Below are 7,246 nucleotides of genomic sequence, written 5' to 3'. Positions count from 1 at the left end.
GTAGGAGCTGGCTCATGCAGTTAATGAGGCCAGGAAGTACCATGATCTACCATAGGGAAGCTGGAGAACCAGAAAAACCTGTGGAATAATTCAGTCCAAGTTCCAAAGTCAGAAAACCAAAAGCTCCCCTAGTTGAAAGCAAGAAAATGTAGACACCCTAGCTCTAAAAGAGAAAGAGGATTCACACTTCCTTCTCTTTTTTTATCCCATCTGGGCCCACAATGGATTGGATGATGCCTACCCATGTTGGTGAAGGTACACCTTTTTACTCAGTCTACTGAATCAAATGCTAATCTCTTCCAGAAACACCTTTACAAACACATTCAGAAATAACGTTTTCTCAGCTAATTGGCCATACCCAAGCCGGTGCAGTTGACAGGAAAAAATAAACCATCACATTCTATCGTAATTTAAATGGAGTAATTGATGCACCTTGTTCTCCTGGGCTGGCAACTGAGCCTGCAGAGGAAAGCAGGCAGAAAGGATGCTTCCTCAAACTTCAACCAGTCTGTCACTGTTGGTCTGTGGTCATTTAAATACCACTATGGATTCCCAGCACACATCCACTATGTGATTTCTGAGCCCTCCCCGCTCTCTGCAAGAATTCTACCCAATTTGGGAAATAATTTTACCTTCCCCAAAATCAACAAATAAAAACAACCAACCAAACCAAAATAAGACAATGTGGGTGAGCTTCCACATTTCCTCTCTGCTCCAACCCTTTCCCTGGCTCGTTCGTCTTCTCCTTTCACTTCTTCTTCAGACTGAATGGGTCTTATTCCTTGTTGCTAAGCTGACCTCACCAACAGAAGCTCTTCTGGCCTTTTCCAAAGCCTCTGTTCTCTCAGATAAGTCCCCAGCCCAGATAACCCTGTGGTCCTTCAACTCTAGATTTACTCACTTACTTCTGTCTTTCATACATGCAAATAGCCCATTTTTTCAAGTAGTTCTCAAAGTGAGGTCTCCAGACCAGCAGCATCAACTTCCTCAGGGAACTTGCTAGAAATGTACATTACTGAGCCCCACCCCAGACCTACCTTCAGATATTCCTGGGTGGAGTCTTGACACCCTGTTTAACAAGTCCTCTAGGTGATTCTGGTGTGCTGATGTTTGAGAACCACCGTCCTGAATGAAAGCCTCCTCAGGTCCCTTTTCTCTGGAGCAACTTTCAAATTCTCTTCCTCCTGGAACTGTCAAAGCTCTTTATCAAGGAATCTTCATGTAACTCTCCCCACTTCCAATTTTTTATAGACTCACGTAAAATCCTGCTTTCAGAGATGACCAAATTACTGATATTACATGAGCTACATGGTGGATTTACACTGAAATTGGAGATAGAAAGCCTGACTTTGAAGAGTGGTTCACTGCTTTCTAGCTATGTGACTTGGGCAAATTACATCAATTAGCCAAGCCTCAGTGTCTCCTCTTGCAAAATGGGAATAATTACTTTCTTTACTGGATTATTGTGGAGATTAAATAAGATAACCTTGTGAAAGTATGACTCATGGCGTCAAAAGCTTAATAAATGTTTACTAAATTCGAATTAAAATGGTATACACACTTCGTGTATATGTTAAGAGCCAAAAAATTTCAGAAATTTCATGGGCTGTGTAGTGAAAGATGCGTTTAAAAAGACCTTATTAAATGCTCATTTACATGGACACATCTTAATGACTTCAGAGGAGCCACAATGTTCACTAGGTTAATTAAGTATACTTTTAAAAATTGCCACATATATTTTTAGATGATATTGAATAATTTGTACTCTTTCCCACGCAGGATTTTCATCCTCTTTTTTTTTTTTTTTTTTGGCCTCAATGTTGTTTGAATGCTGTTATTTTTGACTCTATAGAAAATTATCAAAAACAGGCAAAAAAAAAAAACCCACATTGCTTACAACTGCCTTTTTTCATTTTCATGGAACTGAAACCAAATGAAATAGATTACAACAAGAGAGATTTAAAGTCTCTACAAGAATACTCTAAGTTCTTTAATTTCCACAAACCTGGCTTCTACCTCTGTCGGTCTGCTATAAAATGTGCTTTTGTTGTTGCTCTTCACGAACAGAAAGAAACCTGGGGAATCTTCGAGAATGCCCATCTTCTCAACCTGTGTGCTGCATTTAGTGTGTTAATTACCTCCTCCTGGAAATGTGTGACAGGATATTATTTTTGAAAGAGTAGAGTAGCCAGTGTTTTCTTTTGTGTTATTTTCCTCAAAGCTTTCCCTTTCCCCTCCCCAGATTGCCCTCACACCACTGTCCAGCAGGTTATTGGCCTGGGTTCATGGTCTCAGTGGAAGAGCGTGGCAGGGTATAAAGCAAGAAGAATGTGAGTCCCTGACCTTTCATTTTTTTTCTTTCTGTTTAAAAAAAATTTTTTTTAATGTTTATTTATTCTTGAGACGGAGACACAGCGTGAGCATGGGAGGGGCAGAGAGAGAGGGAGGCCCAGAATCTGAAGCAGGTTCCAGGCTCCAAGCTGTCAGCACAGAGCCCGACGCGGGGCTCAAACCCACGAAATGTGAGATCATGACCTGAGCCAAAGTTGGACGCTTAACCGACAGAGCCACCCAGGCACCCCTTTCTTTCTGTTTTTAATTCCAAAGCCTAATTTTAAAGCCAAAGCCTAAACCCAGGGAATTTAGAGGACTAGGACAGAGATAGAACATCTGGTTCTATCATGAGCAAGAACCCCAGAGGCAAAAGGATCACCGCATTCCACTTACATAGAGGAGGTCAATGTGTCCAGAATGTAAAGACCTGGTGGAAAAGTCCCATGGGATGACACTGGCATGATCAGCAGTGGCCAAATCACGCAGCCACACACAATAAAACAGCAAACCTGGAGGCTGAGAGCAGAGGAAAATGATCAAAGCATTCTACCCAGTGGAGCAACACTACTGTATTTGAAATTTACAACAAACACAACTATAGTGAGATACCATTTTCATCTGCTATATGGAGAAAAATTAAACGCAAGGTTGGTGAAGATGTAACAACCACCCTCTCATGCTGTTGGAGTGAATGCAACTTGATGCCTCCTTTTTGAAGATCAACCTAGAAATATATACCAAAAATTTAAATGACCGAGTAGTTCTATCAGAAGAAATTTACACTATGAATATATTCTGAAAATACAACCAGTTAATTAGACAACAGAGTTCGATAAAGCATCATTTCTAACATTAAAATTTTCAAAAACAAAAACTAGAAATAATCTATATGTCCATTAGTAGGGGGCTGGCTACATATATCACGATTTAATTACATGATGAAATATTATGACGTACTTATAATATATTGGAGATCTGGTTGGACTGATATGGAAGATCTTAGAGATATTTAGGTCTATGTAGTATGATTTCATTTACATACATACTTAATGGCAGCTACATATGTAGGGGGATTATAAATTAAGATTTTTTTAATGGAAGTCTACACCAAAAAAAAAAAAACTACTAGCTTGGTGACCTTTGGGGAGAGGAACCACAGGTGATAGATGGGAGAACCTGATTTTTTATTTTGTTTGGTTTGATTTCTTTTACAATGTACATGTGTAGCAGACATAGCTTGTTGCCTTTTCTCTATCCATGGCCGACATCATCCTTGTTGACAGAAGCCTGATGTTGATCAGCTGTCATCTCACAGGGCTGGTGACCCAATTCCCGGATAAGGAGTAAATTGCTTATAGTCCAACGGTCAGAAGACAATCTCATTTGCCTTGCCAATTTGAGGGTGGGCTGTGATCCAAGTCTCCCCTAGAAGATAGGAGATAAGATTGGCTGGAGGTCCCCAGGAGACCTGGCTTCATTCTTAAGAAGACACCAGAAGATGTTGGTCCCTCTCGTGCCTCCAAGCCACTGCAGCCACTTTGTGACAGCGAGGAAGATCAGTCATAGGGTGACACCAAAGGGAAGTGTTTATCAGAAATAAAAACCTATACCACTGGTGAATTTTTTGAGTTTCTGATTATGCCAGCCATTCAGCCCCTTCCTGGACCTATTGCTTAAACTATTGAATTAAGGGCATCACAGTTGAAATCCAATTTATCTTATTTGAATATGACATTTTCAGTGAATTGAAATGCCAAGAATACAGCCGATGGAGTAACAAACTGGAAGGGGCAGGCAGGAGGCCCCGGGGCAGGCGAGGTGGGAGGAACACTTTCAGTAGCTCAGACTTGTGAGAGAAACAATGGCAACCATTAGAGGTGAAGAGAAGAGCACCAGGGTGAGATCTGAGTTTTCTCCACTTCCTTTCTTCCACTTTCTATGTTTCTAAATTAATTAGTATATACTATCAAGTATATATGCCCACTCTCCCACTAGTGGATTTGAAATGACTTGTTTTTTAAGAAAAGTTCTTTTCTTTTTTTTTAAGTCTATTTATTTATTTTGAGAGAGAAAAAGAGGAGCATGCACTTGTGAGAGTGGGTGACAGGCAGGGAGAGAGAGAAAGAGAGAGAGAGAATCCCAAGCAGGCTCTGGGCTGTCAGCATAGAGCCCGACCCGGGGCTCGATCCTACCACCATGAGATCATGCCCTGAGCAGAAATCAAGAGTCAGAGGCTTAACAGACTGAACTACCCAGGAACCTCTGAAATGACTTAAAGATAAAAAAAAAAAAGTGGGGGTGGCAATAAACCTGGTTATTGACTCCAAGATAAAAGCAGTAACCAAAACATCAAAGGGAAGACAAGAATTTTACAAATCCTCATTGGGATAAACGATAAAACTTAGGAAGCTATCCCGGCTCTGGGGTACAAATTTATCTACATATTCACGTATTCACAGTTCCTTCTATCGTTTTAAGGAGCAAGGCAAATCCTTAATCTTTCACACAGCATCTCTGTCTGAACTCTTGTTATAAATCCTGAAGCTTTGACAGAGCTATGGCTTCAACTAAAAGGTCCAGAGAAGACATAGTCACTGGTATCAGTGAGACTGGGGAAGTTCCTAACTTCTGAAGTAGGAAGAACGGGAAGTGAGAAGTGACTGGTCCTGTTCCAGCAGTGCTTCGAGGAGCCAAAAAAGGAGTCACTATCACAATGATATCACAACTAATCACAACTAATATCACTAATGATGTCACTAATATCACAACATCTCTCTGTAAAGTAGAACCACGAAGGAAATAGCCATGTCTCTCTTACTCTGATTGGCCAAACACAGGAGTGTCATGTGGGCCAAGACGAGGAAGGGTGTTTCTTAGTCTCTTACAAACTGCCCCCTGAGAACCACACTTGTCGCGTGTCTTTATAAGCATATCAGCAGGAGCCTGAGAGTTTCCCATGTTTTATCAAGCCACAGGTAAGAGGAGGGTGAGGAGGTGGAGAGGAGGACGGAAAAGAGAATGGACTGATGGCCCCAGAGATTTACTTTTACTCCCAGATTCATGTTACTTTCTACGACCTCCACAGCCATCTTGGGCCCTGTTAGTGCCGTACTGGTTCTCTGCGGGCGTGAAGCTCTTTGCCACCATCGCCACCATGATAAACCCCTGGCACATATTTCAGTACGACTTCACATGAGTACCGTATAGCTATCCAACTTGTATCTAGAAGAGCAAATTCTTTTTTTTTTTTTAACGTTTATTTATTTTTGAGACAGAGAGAGACAGAGCATGAACAGGGGAGGGTCAGAGAAAGAGGGAGACACAGAATCTGAAACAGGCTCCAGGCTCTGAGCTGTCAGCACAGAGCCCGACGCGGGGCCGCGAGATCATGACCTGAGCCGAAGTCGGACGCTTAACCGACTGAGCCACCCAGGCGCCCCAGAAGAGCAAATTCTTAATCAATGACCTACACTTAATGCCCTCATTTTCCTCTAGAAGCTTCCAAAAGACTTAACTGTCAGCTACCTTATGGGGCAATTTCCTAGCTTTTTACTATTTTCTTTCCTCTCTGGTAACATCGTTTTTTTTTTTAATGAGTGCTCTCCCTAGGGAATTAATTATTACCTTGAAAAGTATATTCATATAGTTCCATCAAGATATCTTAAAAATTATTGAATTCCTGACAGACATACTATGTAGCTTTTAAAAATTATATAATGCATACGTGGATTTTTTTCCAACTGTATTGAGTCAGAAATTTTTTATCTTGGGATACAAGACATTCTCTCTTTTTTCTTCTCTCTGATAAATGCAGAAATCAAGCTCACTGACTTAATATCCACATGCACATGCCAGTGCACACAGACTCATTGCAGTTCTGTGTGAGAAGAAATCTATGTCACGGGAAGAAAGGAGCTCCGCGAACATGGACAGTCATCACTGCATGGGCATTTGTTTTGCAGAGAGGAGGCTCATTATAGCACACCTTATTTGCAGTTTACAGAGCTTTTAGAAACCTGATAATCATGCAGTCCCTCACTGAGAAACAATGGCGCTACCCTAGGGCCATATTCACATGAGGCAACATAGTTAAACAATGGAAAGGTTGTAACCTTTAGGAGAGCAACCGCACAGCCCTGATGGAGGCTACTTTTCATCCTTAACTCAGAACGGATCAGACTTTGTTGTGGTAAAAACTGCATAAAATGCCAGGAAGCCTAATACCGGCACTTCGAATTGTATGCAGTGACAAGAGTTAAGGAGAGAGCCACAGGGACCTCAGCCCCACACTCTGCCACTTAAAATTTGGGAAAGGTGGGGAAGGAATCTCAACAGGCCCTGAGATGAAAGGCAACACCACACAGTGCTGCTGCAGGGGCTCGTCGTGGGGCATGTCTTAAGGTTGAACTGCAAGACATCACTGACGGATGGTATTGAGTTCAGGCTGGCAGTCCAACCTCTGACGGTCAGTTTCCTCAACCATCACTATCTGGGCATCGTGGCCAACCCAAAATTGGGATCCAGCAGCAGGGGGCCATGACATCAAGTGGGAGGGGGGGCGCTGGACCCCCTCCTTCCCAGACCTTTGTGTGCATAGATTAATTTGCACGAGGGTAAGGACACCTGTCAGGAAGAAGTTTTATGCCCACGAACACGATTTTGGAAGAATGAAAAAAGGAGTAAGTTCTTTTCCTCAGTCAACACAAGGTGAGAAAGGCTATGGGCAGAAGCTGAGGAAGTTGTTTTCAGAAGGGATTTTTGTTTCCTTAAACTTGGAGCACAAGCAGTGGAGTTCAGAGCCTGAAGTACCGAATGCCAATTGAAAGTTAAGGAGAGGGGCGCCTGGGTGGCTCGGTGGGTTAAGCGTCCGACTTGGCTCAGGTCATGATCTCGCGGCCCGTGGGTTCGAGCC

The sequence above is a fragment of the Panthera uncia genome, assembly GCF_023721935.1.
Source record: "Panthera uncia isolate 11264 chromosome D3 unlocalized genomic scaffold, Puncia_PCG_1.0 HiC_scaffold_8, whole genome shotgun sequence".
Classification (NCBI taxonomy): Eukaryota; Metazoa; Chordata; class Mammalia; order Carnivora; family Felidae; genus Panthera; species Panthera uncia.
Note: the sequence above shows the minus strand (reverse complement) of the source record.